The following is a 22,502-nucleotide window of genomic DNA, read 5'->3' on the forward strand; positions in this document are numbered from 1 at the left end:
GCTTCCTTCACTTTCATGACATTCCTCATACACGCTCGTCGGTTTAGGGTGCTCTTGACCTGGCCTTTCTTCAGGATTTCCCCGATTTGATCAGAGAAAGTCCGCCGAGGTGTACCTCTTCCAGCTCCCTCTTCTACTTCTCCCTTATACACTCTCTTATAAAAGGAGAATGCCCGAGTTTAAACGCAGACCTTCGCTAACGCTTTAGTCAATTATACTAGTCACTCTGTGAGCTAGTAGACGTGGAGATAAGAAAAAAAAAATACTTTAGATCGTTGCGTTATCACCACTGCGAACTCACTATGGTCATAAGTGCCCCAGTCAATTTTGGCACTTAAGTCCTTTATGAGAATTTTTACGATTATGAACATTTCCCAAAAAACGAAATCTGAAGGTTGTCTGGAAGAGATCGCTGCGCTGTTGCTATAAGTCCGCCTGTTACCAACCAATTTTATCTTTTCTCAATTCTGTACCTTTTTTGCAGTGTGCAATAAAGCATATTACTATTTATTTGTTTTAATAAAAAAAACGCTTGTCTTGTCTTATTCATGTGTCTGTACCAGTTTTTCCTTGTAAATAAAAAAAAACTGTCAGACGACTGTTTGAAGATATAGTTATTTGTTTTACAAGGAGGCAAAGCTGTTAACCTCTCGTGTTGTCTCGTATTGACATATACCCGAGCAAGCGAAACATTCAAAAAACTGAGCGTTGCGAGGGTTTTAAGGCACGAGAGTTAAACTAATTTTTCCACCGAGTGAAACATAACAATTTTCACCACTCCAACACAATGAAAATACTAATTGTAAAATATCAAACAAAATCAAAGCAAATCAATTCAAAATGAATGTAATTAAATATTTATGATTCAAAAGCATCATTTAAAAGTCGATTCTACCCAGCCAAGATAAGGAAACACCTCATAATTTGTATTTGATTACTTTGCCCCACATGTGGATAAAATGCAACTTTCTCATTAGTTTTTGAACAAACAAGAAAGCCTTTACCAGCTGGGGTGGTGAAAATAATTTATTTAGTTTCTGACTTTTGTTTGTATTCTATATAATCGATAGTTGTTTATTATATATAGATTAGTTGCAAGCAAGCTGTAATAAATAATAGAACGTACCTATATATTATGATGTCATAACGGCAGATGGCAGATTACTTACCGAATCCACTGAGTAAATTGACTCGAGCGATGAATAAAATTAATTGTTTTCTTTGTAAATAGTGCTTTTGTTCTCGTAGAATATTAAATTATGTTCTTTAATATTATATGCTAAATAGCTGTGTAGTGCCACAGGGCTTGCACATTTTATAGAAAAAATATTAAAACTATACAAATTACAGACGTATTTTCTTCACGAATAATTAAATAACCTACTGAGAAAAATTCTTACCGCTATTTGGTCAATTCGTATCATCGTTATATTGTAGACGAGTACAAAAAAATCTGCTTACCGAGGGGCAAGTAAGGCCTAAATTCCCGTAATATAATATTAATCCCCTGAAATAAGAAATATGCCGTTTTGACTTATTCACAGTTGCTATAACTGTTCCAAATTCAAAGTATCTACGTCAAAAAGCCTCTTAGACAAAACTTACTTAACTTTTTCTTCACGATCGCGATTTGCATGACCAAAGTGATCCCATAAGTGCCTTGTGAATAAAGTTTTCTACGGAGCACTAAAAATAAAATGAATAAATAAAGCCATCCTATACAAATTTTCCACTCTCTTATATATCTAAGTTGTCAACCAACAAGGTGTTTTAGATATTTTGAGTTAAGGGAGACGCCAAACGATTGCTGTCTTAGCCCGGGTCATGGGACGCGAGAGCAGCAGGCATAAGAAATGAAATCATTATTTATGGGAATATGTAATCGTAATTATTATTCTAGTCTATTTTATTTTGAATTTGACATGCTAATTTATTAATTATTTTTGTATTCATTATTTTAACTAATTTTTATTTTACTATGAATCATGATTTCATTGTTATTATGTCAATATTATTAATTATTTATTATTCTTATTATATTTGGATTTGATTTGATTTTAATGTACTTACTAACCCCTAGCTATAACGATGGTACTAACAATGTTTTATGGAATTTTTATGGTTCTGAAATAAAAATATTTTATTTTATTTTATTTTACTTTATAAGGATGGAAGGACGTTTGATATTGTCAGTTAATGGTATTTAAGATATATTACAGTATAAATATTTTGACACTTGGAGAGACTTTCCACCTCCAAATTTTATTAGTATTAGTACTCTCGACATTGGGGACCTTTTACATCTCCAGATTTAATGTGTTTTTATTCATAGAGACTATACATCTCTATTGTATTGTAGTAATTATTTATTTTAAGATTATTATAATGTAATGTTTACCCAGGTATTGGCTGTTGTATTTATAAATGTTGTTATGTATTTCTCATGTCACTATATGATGTTACTATAAATGTTGTATTTACTTGTAAAAGAGCCCTTGAGGCCTACTTGCAGAATAAATCGTTCACGTTATTTTAATCACTCGCGCGACATGTTTCGGAGAGGTCTCCGTGCGCGCAGCCGTCGTGAACGCTACTCACATGCACTTTAAATTTTTTTTTTTTATTTATTCCGAAAAGGTAAGCATTTGACCACAATCTCACCTGATGGAAAGTGCTGATGTAGTCTAGGATGGAACATTCTTACCTAAAAGATGTCTATTCACTCTCGATTTAAAAAGGTCCAAGTTATAGTGGACTGGGAATAGATTTGCAGGAAGTGAATTCCACATGATAAATCTGGATGCGTAGCGTTTAGTGCGAATCAGTGGTAAAGTAACGACGTCAGGGTGAAACGCAAGTCCACGTCTAGTCCCACGGTTTTAATGCTTGAAAATAGAGACCTAAGCTCTCCGAAACATGTCCAGCGAGTGACTAGTTGTCGGTAAGAGGCAGCCCTACAGTCAGAACGGGCTGCGAACGTCCCTTACCTTATACTAGGTACCTATACCACGAACATAAGCTGTGCGTCCTCTACGGGGAGCGGAAGTGCCTGACCTTATCGGACATCCTACTGTACTGTGAGTAGATCAAGTGTTGTTTTAGTCTGGCAAATCAATTAATAGAAAAATAATTATTAATAACATTTATTAAATTTGCCGCCGTTTTCTACTGACTAAGTTGGTTTACCGGTGTCGGTCACCTGGGTTACTTTGAAAAGCCTGGTTTTATGGTATTTAAAATAATCAAACATACATTTTTATGGCTGTCATATTATAAGCCCTTTTCATAATGGATCATCTCATCTAATAAGCGCATTAGTAGAGTGTAGGGCATTAGAAGAAAAGTTATTCTTCAAACAAACTTTGATACTATTATCGTATCCTGACTGACGGGACAAAATAACAACAAAAAGTTGATTTACCCAAATATTTGTGATAGTTTTACCCCCAACAGAACGGAGACAATATAATTATTCGTTTAGGGCACAGATACTGTTTGTGCTTATGATTGTGGCGCGCATCTCCATCGCCGCTATCAGATTTTTCCTGATACACGCAGCGGAGATGAATTCCCCAAACATTTTTTTTGCATAATGCTTGAAAAAATCTCCAAAATTACGCATCTACTTATGAATTCAAAACGTCTCACATGGAGGTCGATTCTAATTAAACAACTGGTTATGGTTTTAAGCTTTTGATGCGACGTTGACGATCGTATTGATACATATATGGCGTGCATGCTCGCACGACTTTCTTCATTTATTGTTATATTTCTCTATATATAATTATATTTGTAGCAATGTGTATTCAAAACTTGCATTTCATTAATTTTATTGATTGTACACTTTTGTTTTTGTTTGTCCTTCATTAATCGTAACTTCTGTTCGACTCATTTCCTCAAAGGTAAACTGAAAGAGATCTTATACAGGGATAAGTTCACCATTGTTGTAATTTAATTTACTCTGTAACTGTGTTTTTATTTCTATATACAATAAAGTATATAGGTACATACATACATACTTTCACCAATCAGCGTGAGCCATCATCAAGCTATCAACATAAAATCAAAACCGTAATATTTAAGTTGTCGAATCTGAATCGGTCTTATGTTCTTTGCAATTATAAGGAAAAAGTAAAAAGCGGGTTAGCGCAGGTCGGTGGATCTTTGAGTGGGGTTCGAGGTTCGACCCTCGGGGCCACTTCCTTGTACGACCATTAACCTTTGGCTTTATCCTGTACGAAACTGATCCTTTAGGTGTTTGTTGTTATGAGTATATGACACGGAAGCCTCGGTTAATGATGAAAAAACTCTTTTCCTACTCCTCTACTGTTATCTGTCATTTATGCATTCATTAAAACGAATATAAGAACATACATAAAAGGTTTCAAGAAAAGTCTATATTGTCTATTCCTCATAACAGCACTTGTGCTTTTAATCGCTATAACGTTACTGCGATTAATGGCTACCAACCTAACAAAATCAAAACGAATACAGTTTTAAAGTAAGTACATTGCTGCCAACTTACAAAATATTCATTTGGTTCATAAGTCAGAAACACGCATGTGACACCCGTAATATAGCAACACCCATAGACTACGAAGACCGCTTAGCGTTGCTTGTTAGTCTCCGTAGGCTACGGTGGCCAATATCGAGAAAAAACTGTCCAAAAATTGAATTTAGCAAGTACCAAGTAGCAGGGCCTCATGAGTTACGAGAAGGTGTCGCCGACCGGCCGGCCGCGGCCCGGGGCGGGCCGGGCGCGTCACAAGGTATGCTCGCGCGTCTTGGCTATATACTTTTGCTTTGTTTACCTAAATTAAGATTTATTTTTTTTGACTCGTAGGACTCGTAGAGCTCAACGAGGGGGGTGGGGTTAGGGTCGGCAACGCGCATGTAACTCCTCTGGAGTTGCAGGTGTACATAGGCTACGGAGACTGCTTACCATCAGGCAGGCCGTATGCTTGTTTGCCACCGACGTAGTATAAAAAAAAGTATTGTATGCAACGTTGTATAAGTAGGTCAAAAAGTGCTCGTGGCGTATTCATTTACAATGTTCGCCTACGCCTTCGGCTCCGGCTCACATGTAACTCACGCCACTCGCCTTTTTTGACCCTTCTTATACAACTGTTGCATAAAATACTATTATTAACCAACAAATAAAATGAACATGGTGTAAACACATGGTGTTTACAGTGGTGTAAACATGGTATTAATAAGGTGCTAATCAAAGAATCAGCAAAGAAAGACCTAACCTGCTGCGCATTGTTACTGCATTTGTGCAAGTTACCTAGTATTTTTTGAGGGTCGCTTTAGTAAGTAAGTAAATATTCTTTATTGTGCACCATACAGTTAAAAATAGACAGGAAATGAAAAGACACGTAAAAGTTAGGTAACAACAGGCGGTCTTATCGCTAAGAAGCGATCTCTTCCAGACAACCTTTGGGTAGCAGGAAACTATGAACTTACAACATTGAACGGGTAGTGCCGATATACATATAATTCAACAAAATGAAGACGCAAACAATATAATACATACCTACATACTAATAAAATAAATACATATATATATACATGCATTATATATTATACAATCATAAATAAAGGCAAGTTAAGGCAGCGAAAGGTAATGAGTCTTCAAGAGATTTTTGAAAACGGGAAGGGATTTAGCACGTCTAATGTCTAATGGCAAAGCATTCCACAACCGAACAGCACGAAAAGAAAAAGAGTTGCTATAAAATTTTGATGATGAAGGTGGTGGAGCAAGGAGATGCTTCTCCGCACAGCGGACCGAGGAAAGATAGTTGAAACGCTTTTTAAGATATAGAGCTTTATTATATTTTTGTTAGTATCAGTCGTGTTCTTCTTGCACAGCAAATAGGTTAATAGCAGAATAAAATATTAATTAAAACACCTGAATAAATAAAAGTCCTTTTCAGTTGTTGAAATTGTAAATGATAATTTTCTTACTGTTTTATCTATTTTGTGTAATATCTTAAATAAATACCAACCGGCCAAGTGCTAGTCGGACTCGCGCACTGAGGGTTCCATACCATTACTTAAAAACGGTAAAAAAATCACGTTTGGTTGTATGGAAGCCCCACTTAAATATTTATTTTATTCTGTTTTTAGGATTTGTTGTAATAGTGGCAACAGAAATACATCATCTGTGAAAATTTTAACTGTCTAGCACGGTTCATGAGATACAGCCTGGTACCAGACAGACAGACAGGCGGACGATGGAGTCTTAGTAATAGGGTCCTGTTTTACCCTTTGGTAGCGGGATTATACAGGAATCACATTCCCTTCCAGACAACTTTTTGGTAGCGGAATCAGATTTTAAATTCAAATAGAAATAATTAAGAAACGGTCGCCGGGTACTAGTTGTAGGTGCCCGGCGACCGTGTTGAAGTAATAAGCGCTTAACTATGTAAGGCACACTGGCACTGGCCTCATGGGGCGCAACTGTGAAAAACAAATTCCTAATTCTCACTTCAGTATACAGTCAGCTTTAGTATTTTATATGCAGAGAGGGTTACTCGGCGCTGCAGACCACTGTACCTTGCCCAGGAAAACACGAGCCACGCGGATAACTGACAATGGGCTACCCGTGTAACTGGAACATATTATACTTAGCGCCTCGTCCTCGAGATTAGTAACTGAAGATATATATATACATGTAGTTACGCCGATAGGTGTCACCACTCTGCACTCTTCGGACGAGGCGCTTCGTATAATTATGATAGAACTTCACTTCAGGTAAGTTCGTTTAATCATTAATTATTTTACAATGTTTGTTAACGTTCAACAACACGATATTAATCCAAAAATTGTGAAATTCGCAATTTTTTGTAACATATACTTACAACTATTGAAGTTTAAAACGCAAAATGATAACGTATTTTATATTTCCATTGACAAAAAAATTAAAAACCGGAGAAAGTGTGATTATTTCACTTAAATACGACTGAGTATGTATAGACCGTATCATTCACGAAGACACGTGCCTTGCCGGTTTCTTGCCGGTCCCATATTGGGATACCCTCCAAAATTTGAGGGGGGATTTAAACCTTTTCAGTCAGAGGTGTAGGGTTAGAGCCGGTGTAGCTTTATTTGACGTTCATAAGCGCATTGTAATATGCCTTGAATAATAAACTATCTTTATCTTGACTCGTAATAGTCGTAATGTCATGTCATTAAAGATTAGATTTGACAAATGTGCGGGTCATTGTGGATGACACGAACCATAGGGTTTGTTCTATCACTATGTATAGGTATTTTACCTCATTGCTATTCTAGAATCTAGATTATTGTCGGGAATATGAACAAATAGACAATTTGGTGGAATGCACAAAAGCTTTTGAACGTAATGTGAACACGCGTACTAACTGACCCCGGAGGAAATTAAACTGCATTCGAACGCGAATTTGCCCGCTGGTTAAATGAAACGTATGGCAAATAGTGTATTATACTTAAAACGTTGAACGATTGGCTTTCCTTTTTAGAAATACGTACCAAAAAGATAGTGTTATGATGTGTCTCTGTTTGTCACCCTGTTAAATATTTCGGGAACTTGGTACTTACGCTATCGATTTGAAATTTGGAATAAGGCCGCCTTTCCACTGATGTGGAGATGAGCGGAAATCAACCAATCGGGGTACTCAACGATTTGTTGACTTGTATGTCTGCTTTTCGTGGCAGCTTCCGATATGCGGCCACAAAGTGTTGGAATAATCTGCCACGGTTATAATCCACCAGAGCGAAGAAGGCAACTAATGCTATGCAATGCTAACAGATACCTATTTAAGCGTTCTGTGAAACAAGTTAGAAGAAGTGTGATTTAGTCTAGAGCAGAGCCCAACTGGGGAAGTACCTCTACCTTACAGAAAACCGCAGCCAAATAACACTAGACCCTACTCATAGTGTTGCGTTCCTGTCGGTGAGTAAGGTTGCCAGAGCTCAACGAGGGGCGGGAGGGGGTTAGGGTCAGCAACGCGCATGTAACTCCTCTGGAGTTGCAGGCGTACATAGGCTACGGATACTGCTTACCATCAGGTGGGCCGTATGCTTGTTTGCTTCCGACGTAGTATAAAAAAAAGTTTAATACATATAATCGGAATATATATCTGACATTCTATAATCGATAATTCACGTCAACGCACAAGCAAGCAACTCAGCCAATCCTAAACACAAAATAAACATCGGCTTAGCCTACAATCTGCTGAAGACGCTGCTCAAACACAATAGTGTAGGAAATAAAGGTAGTGGACCCCGCAGTAACTCCTCTGCCAGAAAAAACTTTACAGTATGATAAAGTATCAATAAATAAAAAGTATTGTCTTAATTTCCAAAGAATAATAATAATAGGATTTAAGTAAATACCTAAAGTATTAAATCTTTAATATCTTTTTACGGAAAAATGCTCCGTTCAAACTTTCTTCACCAGACATATTCATGTAACGTATTACAACAATATATGAAATATCCAAAAAAAATATCCCAGCAGAAATACCAATATTAATAAAATATAATTTTTGGACGTGTCTTGGACCGGAAAATTACTCCGTCTAATTTTTTCACTGGAATGCCATTTTATTGCCGTTTTATAGCTACAAAATGAAAATCTAAAAAAAAATCCATATAACTATACTATTTTCAGAAATTGCCTTTTTACTCGCTGTGAAAAATTTCTCTATCCATTTTATTTATTGAATTAAGATCACAGTTTTATTTCCATCCAACTATAAAAACATCCAAAAAAATAACGAGCGTATTAAAAACTTAACATATCGGGAGCAGTGTGTAGGGAGCGGGGTGTACAAGCGGGGTGCGGGAGCGGTACCGGCCGCCGCCAGCGCGCGCGCCGCGCCTGCCCGGCGGTGGCAGCTTGCTACTTCTCTATTCATTCGCGTATCGCCTAGGTGCATAGGTTACTGTTTTAAAAAATATTTCTACTTGTTTCTTTTTTGACCTGCCGTATGCCTGCCTGTCTGTGTAGTACCTACCGTAAGTATAGTCTCTACCGTACCTACAAATGAAATAGGTAGGTTATGCGATGTGTCTGATTTAAATATTTATATTCTTAAATTCAATTTATTCAATTCGAGTCGTACGTATTAGGCCACCAAACGAAGGAAAAAAACGGGGAAATAATTCGTGTATAAGCGAATTTTGGCATAGTTGTAGATAAAGGTACCTTACATAACATACTGAAAGTACTGATAGATGGGGGTGGCGCTATTGTGTACGGGGGAGGGAGGGTTTAAATGTCCCTTTTTTAGTTTATCTTAAATAACTCGTGAACGGTGGCCCATATCAAAAAATGATCTATCACGCAAATCATCTATATAACATTTCCTACAAGAAAAATTCAGTACACTTTTTACTAGGATCAATATTTAAAAAGATATTAAAGCGGGAAAATTAATTAAAATCAATTTTCTGGTCCAATTCTCTATATTTTCGTAAACGGTGGCAATTAGCAAAAAAACGCTGTAAAATGTAAATAATCTACACAAACCTTCTACAAAAAAGATTCAGTACACTTTGTGAAAGGATCAATATTTAAAAAGATATTAAAAAGGGAAAGTTAATAAAACCAATTCTAAGGTTCATTTTCTTTAGTTTTCGTAAATAATTTGTAAAGTATGACCCATAGTAAAAAAAGTCTTATACATAAATAAGTAACATAAAATTTTCTATAAGAAATATCTAGCACACTTTTCGCTAGGATGAATATTTAAAAAGATACTAAAGCGGGAATGTTAATAATAATCAATTTTAAAAACCCTTTTTAGTTTTCGTAAGTAACTCGTAAACGGTAGCCCGTAGCAAAACACGTTCTTACACATAAAGAATGCACATAATATTTCCTACAAAAAATAATTCGATCACTTTTCTCTAGGATCAATATTTAAGAAGATATTATAGGGGGTAAATCAATTCATAGGTACTTTTTTTAGTTGTTCGTAAATAACTCTTAAACGGTGCTCCAGTGCAATAAGAATGTTAAACATAAATACTTAACATTAAAAAGATTTCTTAAACTTTTTCTTTAGGATCAATATTATTGAGATATTAAACGGCGAAAGTTAATTTTAATCAATTCTGCACATTATTTGTGTTTCTCGCTTTAAAAGCATAATAAATATTGATCTTAGGGAAAAGTGTTCCGCATGTCTTTTGTTAAAAAAAAAATATTATAATTGTTTATATACACATATATATTTTTTGCTATAGGTCATACTTTACAAATTATTTACGAAAAACTAAAAAAGAGACCTGAGGATTCATTGTAAGTAACTTTGATCCTCTTTGACTAAAAAATCGGACAAGTGCGAGGCGGACTCGCCCACCGAGAGTTCCGTACTTTTTAGTATTTGTTGTTATAGCGGCAACAGAAATACATATAAATATTTCTATCATAGCATGCCAAACTATAATTCTAATCGTAACCAGCGACAATGATATCGCTTGGAGCGCACGTGAGACAATTGCATCGACGCGGCTGCTAGCTTTAAATGGCCCTTTTTTAGTTTATCTTAAATAACTCGTAAACGGTGGCCCATATCAAAAAATGTTCTTTCACGCAAATCATCTAAATAAAATTTCGTACAAGAAAAATTCAGTCCACTTTTTCACTAGGATCAATATTTAAAAATATATTAAAGCGGGAAAGTTAATTAAAATCAATTTTATGGTCCATTTTTCTATATTTTCGTAAACGGTGGCAATTAGCAAAAAACGCTGTAAAATATAAATGATCTACACAAAACTTTCTACAAAAAAGATTCAGTACCCTTTGTGAAAGGATCAATATTTAAAAAGATATTAAAGAGGGAAAGTTAATAAAACCAATTCTAAGGTTCCTTTTCTTTAGTTTTCGTAAATAATTTCTAAAGTATGTCCCATAGCAAAAAAATATCTCATACATAAATAAGTAACATAAAATTTTCTATAAGAAATATGTAGCACACTTTTCGCTAGGATGAATATTTAAAAAGATACTAAAGCGGGAATGTTAATAATAATCAATTTTAAAAAACCCTTTTTAGTTTTCGTAAGTAACTCGTAAACGGTAGCCCGTAGCAAACCACGTTCAAACATTATTTACAGTACATATGGGGCTACTTTATAGCACTAGTGCGAGAAGTAGCATATTACGTTACTGTGTCGAACATTTAAAGGGCCATATGTACTGTAAAACGTTGTACGATACATGTGCGAATAGGTAATTCGCAACTCGTGTCGATTTAAAACACTCCCTTCGGTCGTGTTTTAATTTATCGCCACTCGTTTCGAATTTCCTATTTTTCGCACTTGTATCGTAATGTACTATTATGTTTTACATAAAAATTTCTAGAAAAAAGATTTCTATTCTTTTTCTTTAGGATCAATATTATTGAGATATTAAACCGCGAAAGTTAATTTTAATCAATTCTGCACATTATTTGTTTCTCGCTTTAAAACCTTAATAAATATTGATCTTAGGGAAAAATGTTCCGCATGTCTTTTGTAGAAATTTTTATTATAATTGTTTATATATATATACACATATATATTTTTTGCTATAGGTCATAATACTTTACAAATTATTTACGAAAAACTAAAAAAGAGACCTGAGGATTCATTGTAAGTAACTTTGCCCCTCTGACTAAAAAAAAACCAACAAGTGCGATTCGGGCTCGCCCACCGAGGGTTCCGTACTTTTTAGTATTTGTTGTTATAGCGGCAACAGAAATACATCATCAGAATTCTGTGAAAATTTCAACTGTATATCACGGTTCATGAGATACAGCCTGGTGACAGACGGACGGACAGACAGCGGAGTTTTACCCTTTGGGTACGGAACCCTAAAAAGGACCTGGAAACTGATTATAATGAATTTTAATATCTCATTAAATATTGATCCTAGCGAAAAAATTTACGGAACTTTTGTTGTACAAAATTACATTTCTATTATTACTGTATAAAGAAATTTTTGCACTGGGCCACTGTTTACGAGTTATTTACGAAAAACAAAAAAATTAGGGACTTGTAAATTATTTGTGATTTACTTTCCCCCTTTAATATTGTTTTAAATATTGATCCTGGAGAAAAGTGTTCTGTATGTTTTTTGTAGGAAATATTATGTTAATTATTTATGTATAAGAATCTGTTTTGTTATGAGCTGCCGTTTAAGAGTTATTTACGAAAAACTAAGAAGTGACTTTAAAATTGATTAGTATTAATATTCCCGCTTTAGTATCTTTTTAAATGTTGATCCTAGCGAAAAGTTTCATATATCTTTCTTGTAAAAAAAATTATGGTTAATATTTATGTATGAGAGATTTTTTGCTATGGATCATACTTTACAAATTATTTACGAAAAACGAAAGAAAAGGAACCTTAGAATTGATTTTAATTGACTTTCCCCCTTTAATATCTTTTTAAATATTGATAGTTTCAAAAAGTTTACTGAATCTTTTTTGTAAAAAAAATGTGTAAATTATTTACGTTTAACAAGGTTTTTGCTATTTACGGGTTATTCACGAAAATATAGTAAAATGGACCATAAATTTTAATTAACTTTCCCGCTTTAATATTTTTTAAATGTTGATCCTTGCGAAAAAGTGCACTGAATCTTTCGATTAGGCAATTTTATATATATTATTTACGTTAAAGAACATTTTTTGCTATAGGCCACCGTTTACGAGATATTTGAGAAAAACTGAAAAAGGGGGTAATATATAATATAATAACCGTCTTTAGCGTGATATTATTCTAATCAATGTTATATAAAACTGCGTAAGTATATATTATTCGGTACAAATAAAACGCAAAAATCACTAAATGTAGTGTAAAGACTCACACATCAGTGACAACGACAACTCCCTTCTTAAGTGTGGACTGCGTAGTGTAGGAAATGAAGCAAGTTGTTGTATGGAGACCCATGCATTAATTTCTCAGTCGATGAAATTTTGCTTGGTTATTGTATAGTATGAGTCGAAAAAAACATATAAATATCCAAAAAAAAAAACACTTCTAAGTTAGGTATTTATACGTAAAAATATAAATCTGTTTATATTTTTAACCGAGTAATTCCTCTGTCCAAAATTATTTCACCAAATAAGTTATTTGTATAAGTATGTAATACTAGAAAAAAATCTAAAAATTTTGTCAAACATGTGATTTTTTTAAAATGATAATTCCTTTTTTTGACGCTCATTTTCATCGGAAAATTGCACTGTCATTTTTTTCTTCTTATATGATCTTAGAATATAATTTGGCGTAGTGGGTAAGAATATCCAAAAAAAAATACATGCCCAAATTTATGTATTTTACAACTATTAAAAACTGAGAGTGGAAAATATCTCAGCCTGTATTCTTTTTAAATATATACTGAGTAGTCACGTATACACTTAAATTGAAAATATCCAAAAGAAATATCATCCAGAACACCGAAATTTTTGAAGCGAAGATAAATCCATCCCGCGGTTACGCAATAATGTACCGTCTTCTTTTAGCAGTTAAGTGCAGATTAGTGTCCTTGTGCTACTAGTACGACCCGACCGCGTGACCCGCAGTCCACACTTAAGAAGGGAGTTGTCGTTGTCACTGATGTGTGAGTCTTTACACTACATTTAGTGATTTTTGCGTTTTATTTGTACCGAATAATATATACTTACGCAGTTTTATATAACATTGATTAGAATAATATCACGCTAAAGACGGTTATTATATTATATATTACCCCCTTTTTCAGTTTTTCTCAAATATCTCGTAAACGGTGGCCTATAGCAAAAAATGTTCTTTAACGTAAATAATATATATAAAATTGCCTAATCGAAAGATTCAGTGCACTTTTTCGCTAGGATCAACATTTAAAAAATATTAAAGCGGGAAAGTTAATTAAAATTTATGGTCCATTTTACTATATTTTCGTGAATAACCCGTAAATAGCAAAAACCTTGTTAAACGTAAATAATTTACACATTTTTTTCACAAAAAAGATTCAGTAAACTTTTTGAAACTATCAATATTTAAAAAGATATTAAAGGGGGAAAGTCAATTAAAATCAATTCTAAGGTTCCTTTTCTTTCGTTTTTCGTAAATAATTTGTAAAGTATGATCCATAGCAAAAAATCTCTCATACATAAATATTAACCATAATTTTTTTTACAAGAAAGATATATGAAACTTTTCGCTAGGATCAACATTTAAAAAGATACTAAAGCGGGAATATTAATACTAATCAATTTTAAAGTCACTTCTTAGTTTTTCGTAAATAACTCTTAAACGGCAGCTCATAACAAAACAGATTCTTATACATAAATAATTAACATAATATTTCCTACAAAAAACATACAGAACACTTTTCTCCAGGATCAATATTTAAAACAATATTAAAGGGGGAAAGTAAATCACAAATAATTTACAAGTCCCTAATTTTTTTGTTTTTCGTAAATAACTCGTAAACAGTGGCCCAATGCAAAAATTTCTTTATACAGTAATAATAGAAATGTAATTTTGTACAACAAAAGTTCCGTAAATTTTTTCGCTAGGATCAATATTTAATGAGATATTAAAATTCATTATAATCAGTTTCCAGGTCCTTTTTAGGGTTCCGTACCCAAAGGGTAAAACTCCGCTGTCTGTCCGTCCGTCTGTCACCAGGCTGTATCTCATGAACCGTGATATACAGTTGAAATTTTCACAGAATTCTGATGATGTATTTCTGTTGCCGCTATAACAACAAATACTAAAAAGTACGGAACCCTCGGTGGGCGAGCCCGAATCGCACTTGTTGGTTTTTTTTTAGTCAGAGGGGCAAAGTTACTTACAATGAATCCTCAGGTCTCTTTTTTAGTTTTTCGTAAATAATTTGTAAAGTATTATGACCTATAGCAAAAAATATATATGTGTATATATATATAAACAATTATAATAAAAATTTCTACAAAAGACATGCGGAACATTTTTCCCTAAGATCAATATTTATTAAGGTTTTAAAGCGAGAAACAAATAATGTGCAGAATTGATTAAAATTAACTTTCGCGGTTTAATATCTCAATAATATTGATCCTAAAGAAAAAGAATAGAAATCTTTTTTCTAGAAATTTTTATGTAAAACATAATAGTACATTACGATACAAGTGCGAAAAATAGGAAATTCGAAACGAGTGGCGATAAATTAAAACACGACCGAAGGGAGTGTTTTAAATCGACACGAGTTGCGAATTACCTATTCGCACATGTATCGTACAACGTTTTACAGTACATATGGCCCTTTAAATGTTCGACACAGTAACGTAATATGCTACTTCTCGCACTAGTGCTATAAAGTAGCCCCATATGTACTGTAAATAATGTTTGAACGTGTTTTGCTACGGGCTACCGTTTACGAGTTACTTACGAAAACTAAAAAGGGTTTTTAAAATTGATTATTATTAACATTCCCGCTTTAGTATCTTTTTAAATATTCATCCTAGCGAAAAGTGTGCTACATATTTCTTATAGAAAATTTTATGTTACTTATTTATGTATGAGATATTTTTTTGCTATGGGACATACTTTAGAAATTATTTACGAAAACTAAAGAAAAGGAACCTTAGAATTGGTTTTATTAACTTTCCCTCTTTAATATCTTTTTAAATATTGATCCTTTCACAAAGGGTACTGAATCTTTTTTGTAGAAAGTTTTGTGTAGATCATTTATATTTTACAGCGTTTTTTGCTAATTGCCACCGTTTACGAAAATATAGAAAAATGGACCATAAAATTGATTTTAATTAACTTTCCCGCTTTAATATATTTTTAAATATTGATCCTAGTGAAAAAGTGGACTGAATTTTTCTTGTACGAAATTTTATTTAGATGATTTGCGTGAAAGAACATTTTTTGATATGGGCCACCGTTTACGAGTTATTTAAGATAAACTAAAAAAGGGCCATTTAAAGCTAGCAGCCGCGTCGATGCAATTGTCTCACGTGCGCTCCAAGCGATATCATTGTCGCTGGTTACGATTAGAATTATAGTTTGGCATGCTATGATAGAAATATTTATATGTATTTCTGTTGCCGCTATAACAACAAATACTAAAAAGTACGGAACTCTCGGTGGGCGAGTCCGCCTCGCACTTGTCCGATTTTTTAGTCAAAGAGGAGCAAAGTTACTTACAATGAATCCTCAGGTCTCTTTTTTAGTTTTTCGTAAATAATTTGTAAAGTATGACCTATAGCAAAAAATATATATGTGTATATAAACAATTATAATATTTTTTTTAACAAAAGACATGCGGAACACTTTTCCCTAAGATCAATATTTATTATGCTTTTAAAGCGAGAAACACAAATAATGTGCAGAATTGATTAAAATTAACTTTCGCCGTTTAATATCTCAATAATATTGATCCTAAAGAAAAAGTTTAAGAAATCTTTTTAATGTTAAGTATTTATGTTTAACATTCTTATTGCACTGGAGCACCGTTTAAGAGTTATTTACGAACAACTAAAAAAAGTACCTATGAATTGATTTACCCCCTATAATATCTTCTTAAATATTGATCCTAGAGAAAAGTGATCGAATTATTTTTTGTAGGAAATATTATGTGCATTCTTTATGTGTAAGAACGTGTTTTGCTACGGGCTACCGTTTACGAGTTACTTACGAAAACTAAAAAGGGTTTTTAAAATTGATTATTATTAACATTCCCGCTTTAGTATCTTTTTAAATATTCATCCTAGCGAAAAGTGTGCTAGATATTTCTTATAGAAAATTTTATGTTACTTATTTATGTATAAGACTTTTTTTACTATGGGTCATACTTTACAAATTATTTACGAAAACTAAAGAAAATGAACCTTAGAATTGGTTTTATTAACTTTCCCTTTTTAATATCTTTTTAAATATTGATCCTTTCACAAAGTGTACTGAATCTTTTTTGTAGAAGGTTTGTGTAGATTATTTACATTTTACAGCGTTTTTTGCTAATTGCCACCGTTTACGAAAATATAGAGAATTGGACCAGAAAATTGATTTTAATTAATTTTCCCGCTTTAATATCTTTTTAAATATTGATCCTAGTAAAAAGTGTACTGAATTTTTCTTGTAGGAAATGTTATATAGATGATTTGCGTGATAGATCATTTTTTGATATGGGCCACCGTTCACGAGTTATTTAAGATAAACTAAAAAAGGGACATTTAAACCCTCCCTCCCCCGTACACAATAGCGCCACCCCCATCTATCAGTACTTTCAGTATGTTATATAAGGTACCTTTATCTACAACTATGCCAAAATTCGCTTATACACGAATTATTTCCCCGTTTTTTCCTTCGTTTGGTGGCCTAATACGTACGACTCGAATTGAATAAATTGAATTTAAGAATATAAATATTTAAATTAGACACATCGCATAACCTACCTATTTCATTTGTAGGTACGATAGAGACTATACTTACGGTAGGTACTACACAGACAGGCAGGCATACGGCAGGTCAAAAAAGAAACAAGTAGAAATATTTTTTAAAACAGTAACCTATGCACCTAGGCGATACGCGAATGAATAGAGAAGTAGCAAGCTGCCACCGCCGGGCAGGCGCGGCGCGCGCGCTGGCGGCGGCCGGTACCGCTCCCGCACCCCGCTTGTACACCCCGCTCCCTAAACACTGCTCCCGATATGTTAAGTTTTTAATACGCTCGTTATTTTTTTGGATGTTTTTATAGTTGGATGGAAATAAAACTGTGATCTTAATTCAATAAATAAAATGGATAGAGAAATTTTTCACAGCGAGTAAAAAGGCAATTTCTGAAAATAGTATAGATATATGGATTTTTTTTTAGATTTTCATTTTGTAGCTATAAAACGGCAATAAAATGGCATTCCAGTGAAAAAATTAGACGGAGTAATTTTCCGGTCCAAGACACGTCCAAAAATTATATTTTATTAATATTGGTATTTCTGCTGGGATATTTTTTTTGGATATTTCATATATTGTTGTAATACGTTACATGAATATGTCTGGTGAAGAAAGTTTGAACGGAGCATTTTTCCGTAAAAAGATATTAAAGATTTAATACTTTAGGTATTTACTTAAATCCTATTATTATTATTCTTTGGAAATTAAGACAATACTTTTTATTTATTGATACTTTATCATACTGTAAAGTTTTTTCTGGCAGAGGAGTTACTGCGGGGTCCACTACCTTTATTTCCTACACTATGCGGGTCACGCGGTCGGGTCGTACTAGTAGCACAAGGACACTAATCTGCACTTAACTGCTAAAAGAAGACGGTACATTATTGCGTAACCGCGGGATGGATTTATCTTCGCTTCAAAAATTTCGGTGTTCTGGATGATATTTCTTTTGGATATTTTCAATTTAAGTGTATACGTGACTACTCAGTATATATTTAAAAAGAATACAGGCTGAGATATTTTCCACTCTCAGTTTTTAATAGTTGTAAAATACATAAATTTGGGCATGTATTTTTTTTTGGATATTCTTACCCACTACGCCAAATTATATTCTAAGATCATATAAGAAGAAATAAATGACAGTGCAATTTTCCGATGAAAATTAGCGTCAAAAAAAGGAATTATCATTTTAAAAAAATCACATGTTTGACAAAATTTTTAGATTTTTTTCTAGTATTACATACTTATACAAATAACTTATTTGGTAAAATAATTTTGGACAGAGGAATTACTCGGTTAAAAATATAAACAGATTTATATTTTTACGTATAAATACCTAACTTAGAAGTGTTTTTTTTTTGGATATTTATATGTTTTTTTCGACTCATACTATACAATAACCAAGCAAAATTTCATCGACTGAGAAATTAATGCATGGGTCTCCATACAACAACTTGCTTCATTTCCTACACTACAAGGTGTCCCGGAATAGTGGGGTAAGTGGATATAGGGGATGAGTGGGGTAGGAATTACCCACACGCCTGCAGCGTGCAATTAGTATTAGCTTGGAGCTGCAGCTGATTACATTCGGATTACGTGTCCACAAACGAACATAAGTATGTATGAAACATGCGGTAGGTGTGTACAGTCAGCATCAAAAGTAGCGGATGAAACAACGCGCCAAAAGTATCTGATATTCCGCATAACTTCTCCATATTTATATAGATAAATTTCAAAAATTCGCGTTCAAAAGTATATCTTTTACAGTCATAGTTGTACTATATTAAAGACATCAGTTTTTGTTAAGCTGTTACAGAATGGTAGTTACTTATGAAACGTTATTTGGTCCGCTACTTTTGATGCTGACTGTACCTACAAGTTTAATACTTATCTACCCGTTCTTATTGAATTTTACACATTTTAAAACGTCAGTGGTACAACTTTTTGATCTCTGAGCCATATTTCTATGAGATGGCTTCATTTTAGGGACATAGCTAGTGTTGTAAACATTTATTGTGTGAAATTTTATAAGCTTTCACTTCGCCTTACACAATATTCATATTAAATCCATAGCTAAAGAGAAAAAAAGAAAAAAACAAATAAGTTGCATACTTTTTCCTATGCCGTCTGATCCCCATGGTCCCCGAAGCTCAAATTTTTAGACACGCATACCGGGATCCCAGAAGTTGTAGGTGTGAAATTTGATTACTATCACTGTTGTTTGAACCCCATTTAAGACCTAAAATCTGTTTTTGCAAACACATTATTTAGCCCTAGAAAGTCTTCTTCCGTTCATTTTAGTAACTTTGTATTGCGTAGCACTCGTGTACTAAATATTAATCTACTGATGTCTATTTTATTGTAATCCGCTAAATAGTTTAGGCGAGAAGAAAAAGCGGCCAAGTGCGAGTCGGACTCGCTCATGAAGGGTTCCGTACCATTTATGACGTATAAAAAAACTACTTACTAGATCTCGTTCAAACCAATTTTCGGTGGAAGTTTGCATGGTAATGTATATCATATATCTTTTTTACACACACACATTTTTTTCACTTTGGAGTGTCTCTCGCGCAAACTATTCAGTTTAGAAAAAAATGATATTAGGAACGTAAATATCATTTTTGAAGACCTATCCATAGATACCCCACACGTATGGGTTTGATGAATTTTTTTTTTTAAATTTTATGACGTATTAAAAACAAAACTACAATACTTACTAGATCTCGTTCAAACCAATTTTCGGTGGAAGTTTGCATGACAATGTATATTATATCATATATTATTTTTAGATTTTTCATTCTGTTATTTTAGAAGTTACGGGGGGGGGGGGGATACATTTTACCACTTTGGAAGTATCTCTCGCGCAAACTATTCAGTTTAGAAAAAAATTATATTAGAAACCTCAATATCATTTTTAAAGACCTATCCATAGACCCCACACGTATGGGTTTGATGAATAAATATTTTTTGAGTTTCAGTTCTAAGTATGGGGTTTTTGTGTAAAAATCTTAATGCGGTTCATAGAATACATCTATTTACCAAGTTTGAACAGTATAGCTCTTATAGTTTCGGAAAAAAGTGGCTGTGACATAATCGGACAGAGAGACGGACATGACGAATCTATAAGGGTTCCGTTTTTTGCCATTTGGCTACGGAACCCTAAAAATATGATTTAATATTTGGAGTCTTCTCAAGGCCGTTGGTTTAATTTTTCTGTAATAAAACAAGTGTAAACAAGTTGTGAAGGGTAAGAGGAATCTACCGATATGTAATTTTAAAAAATCCGTCCAGTATCCTAAGCTACAGGGTGTACTGAATCATCAGTACTTAAACCCATAACCCTACTTTCTGGTTAAGTCGCAGTCGAGTTGGTTGATATGTTGGCGGCACATTGTTTTGGTCAGTACGTTGATGAAGTCACCAGGAGGGACGGTGACAGCGCGACGCTACTAGACCACGCATATGCAAATATCCGAGACGACCGTGTGTCCGCGGAATGCATTGTCACTAACTTAAGTGATCATGAAGCGCAGCGACTCACCGTGCCCCGCAACCCGCGCCACCCGGAGCCTCAGGTGATAACGAAACGAGTGTTTAGCGAAAAAAACATTGCGTCTTTTGTATCTGGGCTCGAGTCTATAGATTGGCAAGCAATTACTGCAGATCATAGCGATAATATGTAATCAATTCGCAACTAAAGTGATGAACATCCTCTCAAGCCAACTTGATATTTACCTTCCGTTGCAAAACATAAACATTCGTCACAAAAATAATCCTTGGATAGATAGTGAATTAATTGATTTAAAACTGTTAGCCTTTGATTTTATTAATATATCAAACAAATACCCCGCCAATACCTCCTTACACGACGTGTCAATCAAAATTCTAAAGTCATATGATAATAAATTAAAAAATAAACGTAAAGAATACATTAATTCATTGATTAGCAGTAATCCCAATAAGACCAAAGCAATGTGGAACGTCATTAATACCGAGCTGGCTCGGACACCCCGCGAGCGCGTCGACTACACCGAGCTGCTAGTGGACAGCGCGGGCCGTCCGTTCGCGACCAAACAACTGGCGGTGGATGCGCTAAACCACGAATTCGTATCGGCAGCCGCCGCGTGCGGCGCGCCCTCTGCCGATCGACCAGTGTATTGCGTCTTTATTAGACGAGTGCGCCGCCAGCGATTGTTCTATTAGACTGTTTACACCGGACGAAATTACAAAAATATTTAAAACATCTATAGCACCTAAAAATAGCACCGACGTTTATGGCCTCTCCGCGAAACTACTAAAGCGAGGCAGCCCCGCAATCAGTTATGTCCTGGCTAACCTATTTAATAACTGCATGCGATTAGGACAGTATCCGGAGTGCCTCAAAAAGGTCAAAATATGTCCACTTTATAAAGGGAAAGGAAAAAAATCCACTATAAAATCATATCGTCCCATATCCTTGGTCCCAGGCCCTAGTAAATGCTTTGAAGCAGGGTTAAATAACAGATTACTCAGTTTCTGGGTACCAGGGAACACCCTATCCGACAGCCAATATGCCTACCGACACGGCCGGTCGACTACAGACCTGGTGCGAGAAGTGGTGCGCTGTGTGCTCCGCGCCCGCGAGGCGGGACGATACGTAGCTGTCATCTGCTGTGACCTATCGCGTGCCTTCGACACAGCAGACCACGCACTAGTTGCAGACAAATTGGCACACTACGGTATCCAAGGCGCGGCCTCCAAACTAATACTGTCATTTATGACCGGCCAAGACCACCCCTCACTCACCTCTCACCTCACCTCACCTCTCACCTCCACCTCTTTGGATCACTGCGCCACAATAGTTAGTTAGTTATGACCGGCAGGGCCCAGGTTGTCATCGGGGATGGAGGTAAGGTTGTGTCTTCCGAACTACAAAACCTGATGGGCGTTCCTCAAGGATCGTGCCTCTCTAACACCCTTTTTAGCATTTTGCTGAACGACCTGCCAAAGACAATCAAAGGTGCAGACATACTGATGTACGCCGATGACGTCACGGCAGTCGTCAGTGCGACCGCTGAACGGGGGTTGGAAGAGGCGCTTAACCTTGTTATGGAGCAACTGCACCA

The 22,502-nt window shown here is 34.7% G+C and overlaps 1 protein-coding gene across 1 annotated transcript in view; it reads left to right on the plus strand.

Moving 5' to 3' along the window:
* Nucleotides 1-2,598: 2,598 nt before the first annotated feature.
* Nucleotides 2,599-22,502, plus strand: part of LOC133522462 (ecdysone oxidase-like) — a 63,785-nt gene continuing 43,881 nt past the window's right edge. Inside the window, exon 1 of the mRNA XM_061857824.1 lies at nt 2,599-3,077. The gene's annotated coding sequence lies outside the window, so the exon portion shown is untranslated. The remainder of the gene's footprint in view (nt 3,078-22,502) is intronic.

This window comes from Cydia pomonella, chromosome 10 (assembly GCF_033807575.1).
Source record: "Cydia pomonella isolate Wapato2018A chromosome 10, ilCydPomo1, whole genome shotgun sequence".
NCBI lineage: Eukaryota > Metazoa > Arthropoda > Insecta > Lepidoptera > Tortricidae > Cydia > Cydia pomonella.